This window comes from Poromitra crassiceps (assembly GCF_964638095.1).
Source record: "Poromitra crassiceps genome assembly, chromosome: 12".
Taxonomy (NCBI): Eukaryota; Metazoa; Chordata; class Actinopteri; order Beryciformes; family Melamphaidae; genus Poromitra; species Poromitra crassiceps.
The window spans coordinates 23,658,757-23,682,254 of record NC_139632.1 but is presented as its reverse complement, the minus strand read 5'-3'; the positions used below and the strand labels follow the sequence as shown (position 1 = coordinate 23,682,254).

Genomic DNA, 23,498 nt, shown 5'->3' with positions numbered 1-23,498 from the left:
CAAGAATTTCACACGTGGTACTTGTACCATGGAGTGACAATAAAAATCTTGAATCTTGAATAAAATAAAAATCTTGAATCTTGAAAAGTATTTTTGCATTTAATTCGCCTATGAGATGCATCTAATTTTTTAATTTTCTGGGTGGAACATTTGGGTAATGAAGTCATCAGCATGAGAATCATATAATGAGGCTCCTGGTAATAATGCCATAATAAGAAGAACAGATCTCAATGAAATACTAATATGCTGCTAGAGTGGTTCAATCACCATGTAATAATGAACTAACAAAAGTACTTCTCCTATTTTATCATTCAGTGTCTTTCTCTGTGCAGGCTCATCATGACATATCAAATGTGTTGGAACCTCATCTGATCTGTAGACTCGTGAATTGATTTTGAATGTATTGTTTTGATTCCTATACTATCAGGACTGGAGAGAGATGTACACGTACTATCTGTATCTGCTATGCCAGCATTGGTCACTAGAGGCTTTCAGCGAGTGATGTTATAATTGGATGGGGTGTGGAAGCAGATAGTATGTAGTGAAGTGAAATGTAGGAAAGTGGGAATGATGCAGGATATCGGGTAGTTTGGCAGATTTAACTAGCAAATATAGGGCCACAACATCTGCTGTTGTTGAAAGCCTTTTTTGTTACCTTGGTTAGCCCCTGAACACAAAATACATTTAAGTTTTATAGCTCTCAATCAGCTCCTAGTAGACTTTCTCAAATGAGAGAATATCTGGAAATACCTGCGGTCGCCATGTTGGGCTGCAGGGGTGGGGTGGGGATCAGTGATCATTTCAGTGTGATAGTAATATCTCCTAGCATTTATATTACAATCTGAGTGGCAGATATATACACACACACACACACACACACACACACACACACACACACACACACTATGCGATTATGTGTATAGGGTGGCTACATATAAGCACCCAAATGGCATGGACAAAAACCTATTTGTTCACAGTGCACTCTTCAGTGAGACAAGTAATATAATGAGAGTTTTGACGTCAAAATCAATAAAGTATTACTGGACCGGCATTCTGAGTATCATTCTCACACGGCTTCAGTTTAGAACACAGCTGTAAAGCAGCAGTTCACTGCAGAGCAGCAGAGGTGACAGATCAGTTGGCAGGGACATGTAGATTTGATGTTGAAAAACATGTTCAACAAAAAAAACACCAGACAGTCTCACACACCAAAATGTGGCCACAATTTAAACGGAACAAGTGGCTGAAGATTTGCATATATACAGTAGGTGAATATAAAGTCTAACAGGTAGACAACCATTCCAACCGGTCCAGTCCAGCACATTGCATCAATAATGGGTCTTATCAGTCATAAGAAATATCACTGATTGTCATCTACTGAGGCTTGATCCTTGAACTGTTTCCAGATGAATGCACACAGCTAATGAAAAGAACTGGGAAATATGCAGCAAGGTTGAGAAGTTTATAGTTCATCTCACCACATTCTGTTGTTTTTTTACCTAGATGACAAGCACCTAAACTAATGGTGCATAAAATAAAATATAAATTATGAAGTGTGTGTGTGTGTGTGGGGGGGGGGGGGGTGACAGAGCCCTTCATGGGGGCTTTTGGGTCTCATTGAAGAAGTGGATAGCAGTTGGGTAGAAACTGTCCCTGTGTTGGGAGGTTCTGGTACTGCAAGACATCAGTCTTCTGCGAGGTGGACGACCCTGAAGAGTTTATGTCCTGGATGGGTGGGGTCGACCATAATTTTCTGACAAGGTTACTGTCTGAAGGACGAACTGCAACACGTTTGTGGAATCATCTCACGCAGCCATCTTGCTCTCTCAGTCACATCGCAAATGTTGTTTAATGTTGTTACACTATTGATCTCCACAATATGGACTGATAGTGTCTGTTGCAGGGCAATCATTGCTCTCTTTGACAAAGCCGTAGGCAGCGAGACCATTTCTTTCTCATCCAGGTCAGATTTCTGTCACAGTTACATTGGTTTTCATATTTCCATGGAGATGGAATATAGATTCTGCCCGATGGCACTGCTTCTTGTAGTGACAGTATAGGCCATTAAAGGAATACAGTAGTTCACCCCAAGTCAGTCATGTCAGTCAAAGCACCAGTGAAGCCTACAAAACACACAGCCAGTTAGCTAGCACAGCTCCATGTCAGACTTCTCCAAAATAACAGAAGTGGCCAGGAGCTGTTTCTTTAGACTTCCAAAAGGGGCAAAAAAAAAGACTAATAATACTCTAAACAGCTCATGCAGCATAGCCTGGTTCCTGACACCCAAATCACGTCCCGCCCACTCTTCAGATTTGCGCGATTCAGAGAGACTGGTGTTGCTCTAGTCAGCGGCTTGTTCTAGCTCAGAGAAATAATTGAGCCAGTCAGCATCTTTGCATCAGGATATTTGTTGAAATCACCTATACCATGAAGAAGACTGTCATGTATATATATAAAATAAATATATTTTTAAAAACATGTCGAAACGTTGGTAAATGATCAAACTATATCTTTTTTGCATCATGGCTATGAGTGTGTGACTTCCTTCCTTCACATCTGTATTTGCATCATGGTCAGCACCTCCTCTCCTCCAATTGTCTTTGCAAAGACAATCACGTCAGAGTGGCTGGATATGTCAGTCACTAGTAATTGGTTTGGGGACAATCATCAACCCCACCACACAGAAAACAGCTAACAAGGAAGCAATCTCACACTGAATAATGGGGTGTTAACGAAATGGCAATTCAGTCTGAATATCAGCATAGTTGGTCAACTAAATGCCAACAATGTAAATGTAATATACAATACTTTTTTGGTGTGCAGTATTGATCTTCTGGAAATACATTATATCATTTTTGCTTTGCTCCTCCTGTAAGCTCTTGAATAGTCTGTAACTTAAGGATGTAAATAGGTTTATAGTAGTGAGTGAGTAGGGTGATATCCAAGCTTTGTGTAACATGAATAAGAATTTACCTTAGAACTCCAAACTGATGGGAGAAGACAAATGTACATTTAGGGAGTCAGTGCAAATAATTAGCATGTTTTACTAGAAAAGTCTTGTTTTGGAAGTATCAACAAACAAATACAAATGTTGCCAATGTTTCAGCTCAGAATCACAACAGTTGGATACAGTATGGATGCCATTGCTTTGCTTGGTTCCCATTCATCTGAAGAGAAGCATTTACCTCCTCTCCCTCTGTCAGTATGATAGATGCTTCTTGCCATGACATGGGGTGGTTTTCCCAACATATCAAAGTGACTAATGAATCATCGCCCTTTACCCGATATTGCCACAAAGAAATATGACCTGTGTTTTTTTCTTCCTGGCGTGCATTTAGTTCATTCTCAAAAATGATACATAATGTCATTATGGGTTTTTTTCTACCACTGACTGAGAGACTTTGCATTTAAGAGCCAATTAATAGAAAACAAGATGATGGTTTAGGGATACAATTGGATGATGTTGTTTTAGGATGTTTACTTTATGCGGACGATATAATCCTCCTGGCAGAGTCAGGAAACACCCTGCAGAAGATGTTGAATATTGTTAATCTTTGGTGCTCTAAATGGAGGCTTATGATCAACCAGAGTAAAACTCAGATCATGCACTTCAGAAAAAAGGGTATTGTAAGATCTCTGCAGAATTTCTTATTTGGAACACTGCCTCTGGAATATACAGATTTTTATAAATACTTGGGCTTTACTCTGGATGAATTTATGTCCTATGATTCTGGGATTGGAATTTTGGCAGACTCTGCAGGAAGAGCTGTTGGCTCAATAATAGGTAAAGTGAAATTCTGTAAAGACATTGGCTATTCCACATACTCACAGCTTTATGAAGCATGTGTTTGTCCCATTTTTAGTTATGCAGCTGGAGTATGGGGTTGCAAGGATGCCAAAAAAGTAAATTCCATCCAGAATAGAGCCATAAGATGCTTCCTTGGGGTACATGCATTTGCCCCTATTCTTGCCATACAGGGTGATATGGGTTGGGAACCGGTGGAGATTAGACTAAAGGGAGAAATGATACGGCTATGGAACCGCTTCATTAATATGCCAGAGAGTAGGTTAACAAAGAAGGTCTTCAACTGGGACAAGGCTCATAGTCACCCCTGGATAAAGGAAATTTGTTCTACTCTTAGAGAGGCAGACCTGGCATATATTTTTCACAACATGCTTTGCTGTAATGTTAATATGTTGAAACAAAAGTTATCTCTTAATTACAGAGAGGGATGGGCAAACGACATATGGTCTAAACCTAAGCTTAGATCATATGTTCAGATGAAGCAGTGTTTTGGTCCTGAGCCCTATGTCACTTCCTTTCTAACCAGAAACCAGAGGTCTTTATGTGCTCAGCTGAGAATTGGTATTCTGCCTCTTGCCATTGAAGTAGGGCGGTTCACAGCTATACCAGAAGAGAACAGGATATGCAATGTCTGTGATCTAAAGGATGTTGAAAATGAGTTTCATTTCATGTTTTATTGTACTTTATATGATGATTTGAGGATTTCCTTATTTGACGAAATGCAAAAGCAAAGACCTGAGCTCTTCTGGGCAGATGATGGCCAGAAGTTGGAGTGGTTGTTTAAGACTGAGGTATTTAAGACTGCTAACTTTATCTCTAGGGCCTGGAATAGAAGGCAAGCACAGCTCTTTAAGTAGGTTCAGGTGGTGGTTTTCATGCTGTACAACGTTACTGTATGTATTTTGGGTGTTTTCTGTTGGTTTTATGTTTTGATCATTGTTTGTTTAAATGATGAACAGTAAAAGTGTCCTGTAAGCCCATGTGGGCTGGGCTTCATTCGAAGCATGACACTTAAATAAAGAAAATCAATCAATTAATGAATGCATGGACAGAAATCAGGCAGATCTGTGCTTCACCGCAGGAGCCTGCCCAAAATTAAATGAAATCAACTTTGTCTACCAATTAAGGTATGATAAAATATGTGAAATCAAATGTTTTTATTTAATTGTCATGTGTTGCCACATGTCAGTTTCCACACCAAATGTTGTGTTTCCACCTCTAACAGAAAATAATTGGGGCTTTTACTTATAGTGTTTAGTCATAAATGGGTGAAATGTATCAAATATTCCAAAAATTCAGAATGTGTTTGTACATGTATCAGCAAGTTATCTGATTCAGATTCAGATTCACTTTTATTGCCAAAGTACGTCATCAGATTACATGCGAGGAATTCATTAATATCTGATTCATTAATCATTGTTTGTGATAATTTTATGGTTTCTATACCCGAATTTTGACCAATTTGCAAGTGGTTTGATTTTTTTTTATAAAGTTGCCATCACAGGTTTTAGATCCGAGTTTCTCAGAAAAACTTTTCCCTGGCTGTTTAGTTTCATAGTGTAAATTACCTATTTTAGGGTGTTCATCCATCCATGCTACCTAAATGACTCTGCCATTCCACTGGCATCAGGAGATGGGCAAATGCCTTCATATGACAGGCTATCATTTGTGAATGACATTAGTGAGTGACTAGAATGTGCTTTTTGCCTCTTAATTTTCCTTGATTAATCTAATGCATTTAGTGTAATGTGCACAGCTGCTGTGGCATTACTAATCGGTTGATGTCATGGGGTTACATGGGACGACATAATAATGAAGACATGCATTATAATATTTACCCAAAGTTTTTAGTTATTTTATCATTCAAAGGTAGAGTAGGACAAAGTCCGTTTTTAGTGCACAATCTTCAGAACGTCCCTCAAGACTCGTCATGTTGTTCTTAATCATTTATTGTGTTCCTCCTCACGAATATTGTGAAATTACAGTACCTCGGCAAAGTGAAGTCAAAGGAACTCATTCAAAGCCAGGAGGAAGGTTCATGCTGCATTTTCCGAGCAAATCAAATTTAGCATATGCACAGTTGTATGGTTAACCTTGCATGCTCCCAATTTCACTTTAAATAAAAACAAAATAGATACTGTATATTCTTTTCATGTTTAATTTCCTGTTGAAGAATACTCAGAGCAGAGGAGGGGGACCTCTCAGCAGTAACAGTGGAACTGATGCAGAGGGTCGTTTCAAAGATTTCCTGTTTTGGAGTCCCGGAAATTGCAACTTCAAATTCAAACTTCCCTTTCTGTTTGATGACATGGCACCTCACCTTTTCATTAAAACAACAAAATCTGTAGTGATGTCTCACTTTGGAACATTTTCACTGCTCTATACTGATAATATACTGGTAATACTGATGGTCCCAGGTGACTGTAGTGACATCACTCGTGTTCATTTTGAAAATCTGGTGTAAAGCTATAGTGTAAGAGTAAGCTAACACAACAGCATATAACCGTTAACAAGACTAAGAGCACCCCCACGACATTGAATTTTGTGGAAGCGTCCCTGGAATCAAATTGTGGAATCGATCACAGGTCTCCCGATTGAATCTGCAGTCTGCAACTCCCTACAGGCTACTCTAACACTATTTGACCAATGTGACAAATAGTGGTGAACAGACAAAGCGACTGTTTTTGTTTCTGTACTACTGTACAGAAACAAAAACAGTATATATATCAGGCATGTCCAAAGTCTGGCCCGGGGGACAATTGCGGCCCGCGGACTGATTTTAAGTGGCCCTCGTCTTGTCTCTCAAAATATACTATATGTGGCCCTCCACACAGTATTGGTTAATCAAGCAAGTTCAATTCGCATTTTTCCGTTCACCTAACGATGACAGCACTATCATACAGTTTGTATAAGCACCAAGTAGGAACAACACTGGCAGAACTAATGTATTCAGAGGGTAAACAAAATCCTTGGAGTACAATTGTATTGTATGTGATTTGATGTGCTTTTTTATAACCCATATGATGTGAGAAGCAGCTTGCCCCCAGGTATTTTGACATTATCTAATCTGGCCCCCATTCAAAAAAGTTTGGACACCCCTGGTCTATATGGTTGCAGTTTGCAGTAAAGCAATGCTTTTTTGTAATTAACGATAATAAGAGTTGGAAAACTACAAAATAGTCCAACTGTCACTGATATCTACACATTCCAGACCAGTGCCAGTGACTAATTGGAGGTTTTTGGTGTCGGTGAGAAAAACCGAGAAACTACCAATCTGCAATTGCTGAAACCTGAATCCACTTTAAGCTGTTTGTTTTGACATGTGCTCATGAATTAGGGGAATATTTCACAAGCCTTAATTATAGCTAATAAATAATTGAATAGGCCAACAGCACAATCATAGGCAAATGGCACACTTGATCACCCTGGCCATGTTGACATCCTGATATAGCTATGCATTTGACAAAAACTTGTGAATAATATAATTGATTTACTGTAAATAGACTTAGCAATCTGTCAGTGCATTGCCTTGAGCAGCACCACGTATACTGTAACTTGGATGTTTCCTCCCTGAAAATGACCTTGGGCTGCCTCTAATGAGGACACGAGGAGAGGCTTCCAGGATAGGAAATGAACATGACAAGATCTGGCTAATCACCAGGGACGGAGATGTATGCCTTTTGCTGCAGTACAGTACCCGCATCACAATGCAGATCAGTACGTAGTATGCTGTGCCCTACTTTCTCTGGTGCAGTGGCCGGCACTGAACTTCTGAACGGCAAATAAACTCTCCAACTTAATGTACCACAGAATTTAGTGGGAAATGCTGGTAAAGTTTTAAAGTTGCTCCTTATCGGAACGATTGTGTGGGCCTTTTCTGTCCTCAAGTGAAACGAGGAGCGAGAGAGAGAGAGAGAGAGATGTCACTCAAACAGCTGCCTGCTGACGTTTCCAGTTGCTTAAAGTTTCTACTGAAGTTCACTGAGAGAGAGAAAGAAAGAGAGAGAGAGAGAGATGGGGGGGGGGGGGGGTGGTTACAGTACAGCAGGGAGAGAGGAACAGTGTTCAGCATGAGAAGCAGAGTATGCACTTTCCCTTTCAGTTGAAAGTGCTCGGGGGGTTGAATGGAATTGGGAAAAGTCCTTGGGAATTCCCATTCTCAGTTCACAATCACATTACATTTTAACTGGTGCACTGTGGCAAAATACAATACAACAATATTTTTACTGTCTGCAGATTCACCTCAGATACGGGGAATTGGCTAATTTAATAAAAAACCCAATTCAGTATGCATTCATAATGAATGAATGAATATTGTTAGTGTCGGACCATTTAAGATGACTTTTACATGTTTCAACTCTGTTTTCTCATGTCGACATCATTTTCATGTGATGTCATCCTCATCTTTAGTTGTTCTCTGCTTCCTTACTGCAGATGCTCCTTGCCTTTAGATGCTGAGGGTGTTTTGCTGTTAGACAAAAATGCACAGGTGCCACTGTACGCTATGCTAGCTTTTCTCCGGAGCAGACATTGCAAAGTATGAAAAAACTGAAACATGTTGGGAAAATAAATTCCTCTTTTTAGGGAAACCTCACCCACACATGTACTGTAGCTGCTCCAGAGGCACCTACTGAGAGCTTCGGTGCACAGACAAGGCTAAAGTTTGAACAAGGCTAAAGTCTGAATGCGGACCTGCACAATTTTGTGTATAAATCCCTGCTACGTGGGCTTATCTCAAATCTGACTACGAGCCATGAAGTGTATGGTGCTTAGGGAAATCTTGCTCTATCTTTTTACTATAGATGAGAAACGCTCAAACATAGCATGAATGATTCACTTGGTATGCAACACAGTGTGCAGCAAGGTTCATCCTTTATTAATTTAGATGTAATATCTTTGCAATCCACGAAATGTTAAAAATAAGTTGCTGATAATACGCTGCCGCTCGCCTCTGACACACAAATCACATGCTGAGCCTGCGCCACCCGCACAGCAGAACAGTGCTGTCTTGCAATTAGTGATTCTGATGAGGGATATCTCTCATTTGGAATCCAGTCATTCTAAGCATCATACAGATTTGCAAAATGATTCCTCACACACTAGAGTCAGCATTAAACCAGATTAATGTGTTAATGCAGATTTACAGTAACTAGGAATCTCATCACTGATGATGACATCACAATTGCTCAAGTCACATCACTGATGACATCACTTCCATCACAAATCGTGACTGAGCCACAGACACCACAGCCGCCACAGACATCACTAAGCCAATTTTAACTAAGATGAGTAATATTCCCGTTTGTTCAGTTGATTTAAATTGAATATAGAAATATTTCCATTAAGAAACTGAGTTCAGTGCAAGCCAACTTATCACCTTACTACTATAATTAGACAGCTGTCTGTTTGTCCGGAGTTTCAAGGTGCACCGTTGCTCTGAATCGATCGCCTCTAAAATTTTCCAAAACACTTTTCAGGATTCTGGAATGAATCTGGAGCAAAAAAACTTGAAACAATCTGCCCACGGGGGGCACGACAGCTATATTTTACAGTTTTAGCCCTTCACACTGACAGAGCCATTGTGACATCATCAGCATCCCTTCCCTGCTTCCCACTGATGTCACCGATGATGTCACTCAAGTTTTGGGGTGAGTTAGGCATTCATTCAGTCAGTCAGGAATGGATAACGGTGATGATGTCATCAGTGATGTCATCAGTGCAAAACTTGGGCTGTTGAAACAGTGATGATGTCATCAGTGATGATGTCATCAGTGATGTCATCAGTGCCAAACTTGGGCTGTTGAAAGATGTAGTTTCCTCGAATGGCTTGCCTGGTTGCTACATGACACACGTGGTCCTGGGCCGAAGTTGCCCTTGTTCAGACAACGGGTGTTGGGGCTTGGTGACGACCAGTGACGACGTGTCCCACTCCCACCAGTCAACCCACCCTGATACTTCTTCCACTCCAGACCAAAATAGACATTCTGAATGAGACATGGCTGCCACCGGAGTTCTTCCCTTCATAAGGGGAGTAGACCTCAGTGGAAACGACTTCAAAGGCGGTTATTTCCCAGAGCATGTCAAGTCTATGAGCAGCCTGCGTTGGCTCAAGCTCAACAGAACAGGACTGTGTTACCTCCCAGATAAGCTGGCTTCTCTGCAGAAGCTGGAGCATCTTTCAGTGAGTCACAACAGCCTAACAACCTTACATGGTGAACTGTCCAGCTTACCTAACCTACGGTCGGTGGTAGCCAGAGCCAACAACTTGAAAAACTCTGGAGTCCCAGATGACATCTTTCAACTGGAGGACCTCTCTGTGCTGGACCTGAGCTACAACCAGCTGATGGAGATCCCCAGGGACCTGCAGGACAGCAGGAACATGCTGGTGCTGAATCTGAGCCACAACGGCATCGACTCCATCCCCAAACAGCTGTTCATCAACCTGACCGACCTGCTGTACCTGGACCTGAGTGCCAACAAGCTGGACAGCCTGCCGCCACAGATGAGACGCCTGGTCCACCTGCAGACGCTCATACTAAACAACAATCCACTGATGCATGCCCAGCTGCGCCAGCTGCCAGCCATGATGGCACTACAGACTCTCCATCTGAGGAACACCCAGAGGACCCAGAGCAACATGCCCACCAGCCTGGAGGGACTGACACACTTAGCAGATGTGGACCTGTCATGTAACAATCTGACTCGGCTGCCAGAGTGCCTGTATACGCTGGGCAACCTAAAGAGACTCAACCTGAGCAGCAACCAGATCTCAGAACTCTCCCTCTGCATCGGCCAGTGGACGCAGCTGGAGACTCTCAACCTCAGCCGCAACCAGCTCACCTCTCTGCCTTCTGCAATCTGTAAGCTGTCCAAACTGAAGAAGCTGTATGTGAACTCCAACAAGCTGGACTTTGATGGGGTTCCATCAGGCGTGGGCAAGCTGGCCAGCCTCACCGAGTTCATGGCTGCCAACAACAAGCTGGAGCTCATCCCCCAGGGGCTCTGCAGGTGTGTTAAGCTGAAGAAGCTGGTGCTGAACAAGAACCGTCTGGTAATGTTGCCTGAGGCCATCCACTTCTTGACTGACTTAGAGATGCTAGATGTGCGTGAGAATCCCAACCTGGTAATGCCCCCTAAGCCAGTCGACTGGACAGCAGAGTGGTACAACATTGACTTCTCCCTACAGAACCAACTACGGCTGGCCGGGGCCTCACCTGCTACTGTAGCTGCTGTTGGAGGAGGAGCCAGCCCACGTGATCCCCTGGCGAGGAAGATGAGGTTGAGGAGGAAGAAGGACTCGACTCAGGATGACCAGGCAGCGCAGGTGCTGAAGGGAATGACCGACATCGCACAGGAGAAGAAGCACATGGAGGAGAATGGGGATCTGAAATATGGCGATCTAAAAATACGGCGCTGGGACAAGAGTCTAGAGAAACCTCATCTGGACTACTCTGAGTTCTACATGGAGGACGTGGGGCAGGTTCCAGGTGTGACAGTGTGGCAGATAGAAAACTTTGTTTCCATGCAAGTGGAAGAAGCTTTCCATGGCAAGTTCTATGAGGCTGACTGCTACATCATCCTCAAGACCTACCTGGATGACAATAGAGCGCTGAACTGGCAGATCTTCTACTGGATTGGCCAGGGGGCTACGCTGGACAAGAAGGCGGGCTCTGCCATTCATGCTGTTAACCTAAGGAACCTCCTGGGAGCCGAGTGCAGGACAATACGGGAGGAGATGGGAGATGAGAGTGAGGAGTTCAGTGCCGTGTTTGATAATGAGATCTCCTACATTGAGGGAGGAACAGCCAATGGCTTCTACACTGTGGAGGACACAAACTATTCTAATAAGTTGTACAGAGTTTACGGCAAGAAAAACATCAGGTTGGAGTCTGTACCTCTAAAGGCCTCCTCCCTCGACCCACGGTTTGTCTTCCTGTTGAACACAGGGGTGGAGATCTTTGTCTGGAGAGGAGCCAACGCTACACTCACCAGTACCACCAAGGCCAGGCTATTTGCAGAGAAGATCAATAAGAATGAGCATAAGGGGAACGCAGAGATCACTACCCTGGCACACAGCCACGAGCCTCCAGGGTTCTGGGAGGCACTGGGAGGACAACCAGAGGAGATCAAGAAACACGTACCAGACGACTTCTCTCCTAGCAGACCTAAACTATACAAGGTGGGCATGGGGCTGGGCTACCTGGAGCTGCCTCAGATTAACTACAAGCTATCAGTGGAGCACAAAGACTGCAAGGTCAAACTGGACACCATACCAGACCTTAGACTGCTGCAATCTCTGCTGGACACGAAATGTGTGTACATCCTGGACTGCTGGTCTGATGTCTTTATCTGGATCGGGAGGAAGTCTCCCCGTCTGATCCGAGCCGCTGCCTTGAAACTGGGCCAGGAGATCTGCTCCATGCTGCACCGGCCCAAACACGCCTGTGTAACTCGCAACCTGGAGGGCACAGAGTGCCAGGTGTTTAAGTCTAAGTTTAAGAATTGGGATGACGTGTTGAAGGTGGACTACACTAGAGCAGCTGAGACTGTACAACAGGACAACCTACAGGGCAAGGTGAAGAAAGATGCAGAAAAGAAAGACCCATTGAAAGCTGAGCTCACAGCTCTCTTCCATCCCAGGCAGCCACCCATGCACCTCACTGAGGCTGAACGGATGATGGAGGAGTGGAACGAGGACCTGGATGTGATGGAGGGATTTGTGTTGGAGGGTAAGAAGTTCACTCGTCTGCCAGAGGAGGAGTTCGGACACTTCTACACACAGGACTGCTACGTCTTCCTCTGCACATATGAGGATGATGAGAAGGAGAAGAAAGAGAAGAAGGAGGGTGAGGGAGAGGAGGAGGAGAACATGCAGCCGGAGGAGGACTTCCGTTGTGTGATGTACTTCTGGCAGGGCAGGCAGGCCTCCAACATGGGCTGGCTCACCTTCACCTTCTCCTTGCAGAAGAAGTTTGAGAGCCGGTTCCCTGGCAAACTGGAGGTGGTGCGTATGACCCAGCAGCAGGAGAAACTCAAGTTCCTGTCTCATTTCAAGAGGAAGTTCATCATCCACGAAGGCAAGAGGAAACAGAAGACCGACCCGGCCCAGCCCTCCCTCTACCACATACGCACCAATGGCAGCGCTGTCTGCACCAGAACCATCCAGATTGGAACAGACTCCAGCAATCTCAACTCAGAGTTCTGCTTCATTCTCAAGGTACCATTTGAGAACACAGACAACCAGGGCATCGTTTACACCTGGGTGGGCAGAGCTGCTGACCCTGATGAAGCCACACTGGCCGAGGACATAATGAACAGCATGTTTAATGACGCGTACAGCAAACAGGTGATCAATGAGGGGGAGGAGCCAGATAACTTCTTCTGGGTGGGGATTGGTTCTCAGAAGCAGTACGACGAAGACGCAGACTACATCAAATACACTCGGCTCTTCAAGTGTTCCAATGAGAAGGGATATTTCTCTGTGTCCGAGAAAGGTTCAGACTTCTGTCAGGATGACTTGGCCGATGACGACATCATGCTGCTAGACAACGGCAAAGAGGTGTACATGTGGGTCGGCACTCAGACCAGCCAGGTGGAAATCAAACTTAGTCTCAAAGCCTGTCAGGTTTATATCCAGCACCTGCGCTACAAAGATGCCGAACACCCCCGGAGACTGCGTCTGGTGCGGAAGGGAAACGAACCCCACTGCTTCACACGTTGCTTCCATGCCTGGGGAGCCTTCAAGACTCCCCCCGCATAGACACACTCTCAATCACACGCACACATTTTTCACATACACGCTTTGCTGCCATGTAGTTTTCCCCCATTCTGCTCAGTGCTAACTGTTCAACAGCAGATTTACTCTAAGCATCCATCTTGGTTTTCTCATTACAAGGCCGTTTGTTTGGTCTCAGCAGTCTAGCGATACCTAGAGATGGGGCAAGAAGAGGTCGGCTGTCTCTCTGCTTCCTGTCTTTGGGATGGACAGATAAACAACACGCCACTTTTTTTTTACAAGCGCATCAGCAGCAGCAGGCCTGAATAATATTGTCGAACGAAAGAAGAGTATGTTTTGAGATAGGTCTAAAGGTGTACAGATGTTTTATAACGAGTCCAAAGGGAGGCGAGTGGTGACTGTGTCCCGCTAAGATATCGCTCTCCCAACTGCTGGTTTCATCCTGAAGTCTGCTCTGAGGCAGATACAAAGGTTTTTATCATTAGCATGTCGTCATTGAGGGATGGAACAGGAAGCAGCACTATCATTGTTTTTTCTTCTGAGGAATCTTTGTCTATATACTTTTATTTGTCTTTTCTGTCGTCATGAGGACTACAGTATGCTTTTTACAAGAATGTGTAATTTTTTCCCAAATGGATATGTCACTTTGGAACAAACTTTTTTCCTCTTTTTTTTAACAATGCAAATACAATCCTAATGGGAGGTCACCTCTGGTTCCACTGATCTCAGTTTAACTGACTGTAGACCTGTGCTACCAGTGTGAACATTCAGAGTACATAACTGCTGCAGTGATTCTCGTGACCCCCATAGTCTGCAGGGTTCGGTCCAAGCACCTGTGATGATAGATAGAAACCAACTACAGTACGCATTTACAGCTGCAACAACCATTATTTTCCTTTCTTTATACTGTATTTTCTTTTGGGTATATTGTATGCCTGTCTGTTTTCTAACTGAGACACGCACATGTACAGTATGTGTGTTTGTGATTACGTGCACATGCTCCTTATGCCATCTGCAGATCTTTTATGTATTTTATATTATAAATAAAGTTTCACATCACTATGAAAAAAACTCACAGTTGCTTGAGTGACATCACTAATGACATCACAATTTCCTGGCCACAAAGGCCAGGAGCAGTGGGTAGCTTTCTTGTGTACAGCAACCAGGGACCATTAATGTCATCACTGGTCAGATTACGATCTTCTGCATGTTTTTAGTGGGGGTCCATACCAATGTTGTATGGAGGGAGGGGAACACAGGGAGAACATGCAAACTCCACACAGAAAGGCCCTTTTGACAACTGCTAGAATAAATGGTGCAAGTGAATCTACCTTAATCAACTGGCAGAATGTTATCAATTCACTCAAAGATTTCTTAGCATGATCCTCTTTTTTCGATACCAGACCTTGACCAGTATTTCTTTTTAAAAATCCTACTCTCCTGAAGTGTGTAATTGTGGTATCTGGGGGGGGGGGGGGGGGTGCGGGTGGGGGGTGGCGCCATACATATACATATACATTTAAATTTGATTTCATTTTTCTTCTTTTCATTTAATTTTATTTTAATTTGTCAGCAGTTTGTTTTGTTTTCTTTTACAGGTGGTGCTCTGAATTTGGCAGTCTGTGATGTCAATGGTTGCTATCTAAAGAATTTATATAGTCCTTATGAGCCCAGTGATCCACACCTTATTGCTGCTGCGGCGGAATTAGCACTGAGATTCTGAGGAGATATTGAGAGGGGGTCTATTGATCTCTCTATGCTGGGATTCCTATGGACTATAGTCTATCTAGGTTAGGAGGTATGGATGCATTCCGGTGCGTCGCTTGCTGCCAGTTTATAGTCCAGGTCCTTATGTATTTTCGTTCAAAATTTTTGGAGAGTTTGTAAACTATACATTTTTGGAAAGCTTAGAGTGTGACGAAACCCAAAACCAATGTTGCCATTTTTTTCAAAGTCACTATGGTGGCCATCTTGGCCTTTCAAAATGGCGACCACCAAAATTAAACACCTGCACTGGAAATCCCTATATGACCCAGCAATGTAGTTTCCTATGAGCTTTTATGAATGGAATGTCATCTATAGGCCTAGTGGATGAAATTGAACTTGGTTGCTAAGAGTTGCATGTTGAGAAATTTGAGTAATTAGCATAATGAGCCAATTAATTGCCGAAAACTGGAAAATGGCTATAACTTTGCTTCCAGTTAACTTAGAAAGATGATCTAAGAGTCTAACTCCATGTTTGTTATGTGCAGGAATTCATCTATTACCATAGTGCAGTCATGCAACCTTTCCTAATTAGCATAATTAGTATAGATTTGGTTAAAAAAAGGTAACAATCAGGAAATCTTCTGTTTTGGGCAACTTAGAACGATTATCTTAGAGTCTAAGTCTATGTTTTGATGTCTAGAAATTAATGTCTTAATGTCTGTAATACCTTTGTTCATTAGCATAATTAGCATAAATTATATGATTAGGCTGAAATGGACATCTATATTTTGGCTTTAGTCAATTCCATTTTGGATTTTAAAAACGACAAATGTTCAAAACACTTTAAGGAAAAAGGGAAGGAAAATCAATTGGATATAATATAAAGTAAATATATTTATAATTTGAATTCAAGCATCCATAACAAATGGATTGTAACAAAGATCTCTGTACGTCAAGGCATATTGAAATTCATCATTTGCAATTATAACTAACTTCTGTTAGTTAAAAACCCATCTAATTCAAGATCTTCAGCATCACTGCCATCTGAATCCCGGTTTTCAGATCTGGAATCCTCATCGTTCTCACATTGTGTACTGCAAAGGCAAAGGTCAGTGCATTGTAAGTTTCTCTTCCTACAGGAGCATCTTTGTGTTGAACAATCTCCTTTGCAGCGGCATCTCACCATTTCAATGTTGGACTCAGGAGCTGGTAGTACATCAGTGGTAGTGGGTCTTAACTGGCCTTTATCAGCCTTGAAGTAGCCATTTTTTAGAGGATTTAAAGGTACTTGCTGCTCAACGCTTGCCTGTCCCCAAACATGAGCTTGCACATGTACCCTATCAATGTGCTTTTTCAAGGCACCCTCTGTAGGTGGTAGCCTTTAACTATCTGCCATATACTTGCAGAACATGTGCCAATGCAGCTCTGGAATGTTTCTTAATGTTTCTTCCTTTTGGGCAGTAGGCAGCACACACAAACCTAGCCAAGCATTTCTGTTGTTCCTCCGTTACTCTGGAGTCATCTGAAAGCTTCCGTACTTTAGCACGCATAGTGCACAGACTTGAATGCTCTTACCTTTTATTCCATAAAAGTTAACCTTTAGAACCACCCAGGTGACGTGACGGTGACGTGGAACACTGCAGCCGCTCCTGAAGGCATCACCTGGCCGAACCCTGTCTGTGATTGGATGCGACCGTCAGCCATTTTGTAGCGGCCCACCAGACAGGGAACCCCACTCCAAGCATTCAACATTGAGCCAAGTATATACCCGGACAGCAAGGCTGGATAGTGAGAGCTCTCGCTTTCACTCGTAAAACCTGGGTTGTTGCACAACCCCTACGTTTTACTTCGCTTCAGCTCGAGCTCTCACTAATGCTACCTACAACCGTCCTTGCTGCAAAGAAACACCGCGGTGCGACCTTCGGACGAAAAAGGGCCGTCATGGCATAGTGCACGGGAAGAAGATAAGACGGTGTGAGCGAACGTTGTGCCTACCACGTCCAAGCTATAATACCTCACGAAGGTGTCGTGGGTTGACCATGATGCCACAGCACACATGTCCTCTACCGATACACCGCGCAATCGCGCCCAAGATGAAGCAACACCCCGCATAGAGTGAGTTAATGCCCTCCGGTGGAATTTTCCCAACGGCAGAGTAGGTTAGTGGCCTCAACTATCCAATGCGACAAGCGCTCCTTGGACAGAGGCTTACCTAAAGCCTGAGCTCCATGGCATACCAAGAGCTGGTTAGAAGTGCGCAATGTGCGCGTCATATTCACATAGGCTAGAAGCGCCCGTACGGGGCAAAGCGCCTGGAGTCTCCTCTCCTCCATTGGAGCCGAGTAAGGAGGGTTAAACGCTACCAGATCTATGGTCATAGACCTGAACCCGGCCCTAATGTTCTTGGGCTGGTAAGCGGGGTTGGGGCGAAGCGTGACCCTGCGCTCATCATCAGAGAACACCATGCATGACTGTTGCACCGACAGGGCAATCAAGTCACCAACTCTTGCCGGAAGACAAAGCTAGCAGCAATGCCGTCTTCAGCGAAAGGGGTTTCAGACTGATTGTGTCAATCGGTTCGAAGGGAGGGCCCGAGAGACCCTCCAACACCATAACCAAGTCCCATTTAGGGAAGACGCTCCTCGTATGGGGGCGAAGCTTGCGGACGCCCTTCATAAAGCGAGAAACCAAAGACAGGCTTCCCACTGTCTTGCCCTCAGTCTCCATGTGGCAGGCAGAGATTGCGGCCAAGTATACTTTGAGGGACTGTGGCGACTGGCCCGCTTCGTACAGGCCTTGGAGGAAGCAGAGAATGCACTGTATGCCATAATACACTGGATCCAGGTCCTTTTCCGCACACCAGCGCGCGAAGGACTGCCACTTGTGAGTATACTGTGCACGAGTGGAGCTAGCTCTAGCGCTCTGTATGGTCTGTACCACGTTCATCGGTAGGCCCTGGGCTAACAACCGTTCCCCTTCAGGAACCAAGCTGCCAACTTCCACTTGTGTGGGGAAGGGTGCAGAATCTCCCCGCCCGCCTGCGACAGTAGGTCCACTCGACGTGGCAACAGCCACGGAGCCTCCTGCGCCAGAGCAATCAGGTCCGCGAACCAGATCTGCGACGGCCAATGTGGGGCTACCAGAATGAGCTGCAGGCCCTGCTGCCTCACCCTGGCTAGCACCTGTGGGATCAGGGGGATTGGGGGGAACGCGTAGAGGGCCTCCCCCGGCCAGACGTGCGGCAGTGGCCCAACGGTGGGTCGTCCCCGAGGACAGAGAACCACTGGGGGCAATGGTGTGCGTGCCGCGATGCGAAGAGATCGACGCCGGCTCGACCGAACTTGGCCCAAATTTGTTCCACCACCTGTGGGTGGAGAACCCATTCCGAGTTGTGCAGGTTGCCCCGCGACAACAAGTCTGCGCCCAGGTTGAGGTGGCCCCGAATGTGGGCCGCCGACAGGGATAGCAGGTGAACACGAGCCCACTCGTGGATGTCCGTCGCTAGTTCGTTCAAGGCCTGCAACCGGACACCGCCCTGGCGATTGATATACGCCACCGTGGCAGTGTGGTCCAAGCGTATCAGTATATGGTGACCCAATATCAAAGAAAGATCATCATTCTAAGATGATTAAAAGTGAAAGATCTAGCCATTTCCTAATTGTGACCTAATTTTTACATACCTTATGCAAATCATGCAAATTAGGAAATGTTGCATGTCTGCACTATGGTAATAGATGCATTTCTGGACATGACAAACATGAACTTGGACTCTTAGATTGCCTTTCTAGGTTAACTTGAAGCTAAATTTTAGCGATTTGGCGATTCATTAGCTCATTATGCTAATTACTCAAATTGCTCAAGATGCAACTTTTAGAAACCACTTTTAATTTCATCCACTAGGCCTATAGATGACATTTCAGTCATAAAAGATTATAGGAAATAACATTGCTGGGCCATATAGGGGTTTCCATTGCAGGCGTTTAATTTCGGTGGTCGCCATTTTGAAAGGCCAAGATGGCGACCATAGAGACTTTGAAAAAAAATGGCAACATTGGTTTTGGGTTTCGTCACACTCTAAGCTTTCCAAAAATGTATAGTTTACAAACTCTCCAAAAATTTTGAACGAAGGTTGAAATCAGAACATTAGGAACCTGACTACATGGAGAAACGCTCCCTCGGTAAATAACAAAAAAAGAGATTGTAGGAAAGCCGAGCGCAAATGGCGGAAAACTAAACTTCACATCGATTATGACATCTATAAAAATAGTCTTCACTCCTACAACCAGGAACTAAAAAAATCCAGAAAATTTTTCTTCTCCGACATCTCCGACTCGCACTCTTTTTGCCACTGTTGACAGGCTGACAAACCCCCCTGATCTTCTATCCAATGTCAAATGCAATGAATTTGTGACCTTCTTTAGGGATAAAATTATAAACATCAGATTAACTATTTCCACATCAAGAACAAATGTGGCTCCGCCGCACCCACAGAAAAGGTGCTCAATTAACATGACTCAGTTCAATGTCATTGACCACAAGAAACTAGAAGAAACGATATGAGGCCTTAAATCCTCATCGTGTTGCCTAGACACCCTGCCAACAAGCTTTCTAAAAAATGTCTACAGTTGCCTGGCGACCGACATACTGAAGATAATTAATACCTCTCTTCTTACAGGCATTTTTCCAAAATCTCTAAAAACTGCAGTTGTTAAGCCCCTGCTAAAGAAGCGTAGCCTCGACCCCTCTATAATCAGCAACTACAGACCAATATCAAATCTTCCCTTTATTAGCAAAATACTCGAAAAAACTGTCTACCAACAACTCAATACCTTTCTATCCTCCAATGACCTCCTAGATCCCTTCCAATCAGGCTTCCAACCCCATCATAGCACCGAAACTGCGCTTATCAGAGTTATAAATGACATCCGAATGAACACTGATTCAGGTAAAATCTCAATCTTAGTGTTACTAGACCTCAGCGCTGCCTTTGATACGGTTGACCACGAAATTCTACTGGACAGACTGGAAAACTGGGTCGGGCTTTCCGGCACGGTCCTAGAGTGGTTCAGATCTTATCAGCAAGACAGGAACTACTTTGTCTCCATTGGCAACTACACATCTGACCAAACCAAAATGACATGTGGGGTACCCCAAGGATCAATTTTAGGTCCTGTCCTATTTAACCTTTATATGCTCTCTCTAGGCCTAATTATGCAAAAAAACAAAATAGCTTACCATAGCTATGCAGATGACACCCAACTTTACATAGCCCTCTCATCGGATGACTATGCCCCCATAGAGACACTGTGTCAGTGCCTTGCGCAAATTAATGATTGGATGTGCCAGAATTTTCTCCAACTTAATAAAGACAAAACAGGGATAATTGTCTTCGGCAAAAAAGAAGATAGGCTCAAAGTTACTGCTCACCTCAAATCCCTATCTTTGAAGCCAAAGGACAAGGTAAAAAATCTTGGCATTATTATTGACTCTGATCTAAATTTCAACTCCCACATCAAGCTTATAAGAAAATCTGCCTTCTATCATCTAAAAAATATAGCAAGGATTAGAGGCTATATGTCCAAACAAGATCTTGAAAAACTAATTCATGCTTTCATTTCTAGCAGGCTAGACTACTGCAACAGTCTTTTCAATGGTCTTCCCAAAAAAGCTATTAAACAACTACATCTCATTCAGAATGCGGCTGCTAGAGTTCTAACAAGAACCAAGAAAGCTGAACACATTACACCAGTTCTCAAATCCCTGCATTGGCTGCCAGTAAATCTTAGAATAGACTTTAAAATTCTGCTAATAGTTTACAAATCTCTCAACGGGTCAGGCCCACACTACATCTCTGAAATGCTTCTACACTATGAACCATCCAGATCCCTGAGATCCTCAGGCACTGGTCTACTAATTGTCACGAGGACCAAATCAAAACATGGTGAAGCCGCGTTCTCCCACTATGCCTCTCATAACTGGAACAAACTCCCTGAACACATTAGATCTGCCCCTACTCTGCCTATTTTTAAATCCAAGCTAAAGACCTTTATGTTTACTCTTGCCTTTAACTGCTACTAAACTACTGCCTCTCTCCAGCCCGGCAGAATAAACCTGTATTCGGCCTGTAATTTAAAAAAAAAAAAATCCTGTACATTTCCAACAAATGGACTGTACATGTAATAATAATACTGAAGAATGCCTTGTAACTTATTTAAAACAGAAATAATGTTTCATGCTTGTTAATTTGAGTATATATTCTGTGTTTTTTTTATATATGCATTGCTTTGCTGCTTGTTTTTTCAATTATTTTTTTGTAAAGCACCTTGAATTGCCTTTGTGTATGAAAAGTGCGATATAAATAAATTTGACTTGACTTGACTTGACTTGAGCATTGTGGGATATCTGTTTAAATCTGGAGCTGCGAATACAGGAAGGGCCGTGAGCATGGACGGGAGTCGGGGGATTCTCCGAATTGCTCTCTCACAGCCCCGACAGCCATCTTGTTGAAAGACATGTATGTTAGGGTTAATACTCCTGTCAGTGCCCCTGACCAAGGTACTGGCAAAAGAACTGGAGTTGGTCCCCGGGCGCTGCACAGTGGCTGCCCACTGCTCCTAGTTCTAGGAAGGTTCCTAGTAGAGGATGGGTCAAATGCAGAGGATGAATTTCCCCAAGGGGATAAATAAAGGATAACTTAAATGAACTTAAATTAACTTGTTGTCCCTGCTAGCTTACGCTGTTGCTAACGTTAGTTGCTATTGCTAGCCTTGCTCTATTTCTCTCACAGTACATACAGTAGTCTATCCTAGCTGTTGCTTGGGTAACTTTTAGCCTGAAGAAAAAGCCAAAGAGTATTATTTCCTCCAGACCTTGCGTCACCAGCCTGCCACTTGACATCTTCCTATCTTCCACAAAATCGAGGTAATCTTATTTTCTAAAGTAATAGCATAGCATGACATTAACGCTACATGTCCATTTGTCATTACAGGAGGACTAACGTTAGAGTAGCAGAAGTTACTGTGTTAATGTTAAACAGTATTGCATGCTGCACAGATTCGGACGTACACGGAAAACAAACGCAGTTCTGTTTACCTACCTCTTTGAGATTAGGCAGAGCATATACTCATCTATATCTATCTAGCTAACGTTAGATCAACTGTATCAATCAATGAGGGGGAACAAGGGGGTTAAACTCCTCTGGATAGTTTATCCACCTCTGCATTTACAGTATTTACCAATCGCACATAGTGTTGGGTAAGCAAACGTTAACGTTATACAGTGAATAATACAGTTATACAGTGATTAACAGTGTCATTCGTTTCTTCAAGGGGTGGCCGTCCAGTACCAGTGATGGGGACACACAACAGAGGATCAAAGGATTTGTGAAAACTAACGCTATAATATTCTGCTCTCCTGAGATTAACGCTAAACTATATGTCACTGATGATCAGTTGTTTCAACATAGGATGTTGCAATAACACACAAGCCAAATGCTGACATGAGAGATTTGCTTTGAACAATTTGTAGCTAGTATCTGCCAGTGACCAGAGAATATTGTTATATTTGCTTGTTTTAATGTTTTTGTCTATAAACATTGTCAACAAAGATAGCCTTGTTGTATATTATCATGTATAAAGATTTTTGATGTCGAGTGAACACGAACTACGAACGTTTGCTTACCCAACACTACGTGCGATTGGTAAATACTGTAAATGCAGAGGTGGATAAACTATCCAGAGGAGTTTAACCCCCTTGTTCCCCCTCATTGATTGATAGTTGATCTAACGTTAGCTAGATATATAACGCTATAGCTGGTAGATGAGTATACTCTGCCTCATTTCAAAGAGGTAGGTAAACAGAACTGCGTTTGTTTTCCATCTACGTTTACGAATCTGTGCCGCATGCAATACTGTTTAACGTTGTATAACGTTAATTTCTGCTACTCTAGTCTAAAGTTAGTCCTCCTGTAATCACAAATGGCCATGTAGCTAGCGTTAATGTTGCTATGCAATTATGTTAGAAAATAAGATTACCTCGATTTTATGGAAGATAGGAAGATGCAAGCGGCAGGCTGGTGACGCGATGTCTGGATACTCTCTGGCTTTTTCTTCGGGCTACTGTATGCACTGTGAGAGGAATGGAGCAACTAACGTTAGCAACATTCGTTAGCCAAGCTTAAGCTAGCGGGGACAACTTGAACAAGATGCCTGTCGTGGCTAGGAGGACATTTTTCAGAGAGCAATTCGGACC

The 23,498-nt window shown here is 43.5% G+C and overlaps 1 protein-coding gene and 1 pseudogene across 3 annotated transcripts in view; both read left to right on the top strand.

Annotated features, from left to right (window-relative positions):
* gabrg3 (gamma-aminobutyric acid type A receptor subunit gamma3) overlaps positions 1–23,498 on the top strand; it is a gene marked incomplete at both ends in the record, with an annotated part of 99,206 nt that overhangs the window by 28,929 nt on the left and 46,779 nt on the right. The window lies entirely within an intron of this gene.
* On the top strand, positions 9,801–13,565 carry LOC310785910 (protein flightless-1 homolog pseudogene; annotated as a pseudogene). The gene has a single exon. The product of its transcript is annotated as a protein flightless-1 homolog pseudogene (transcript).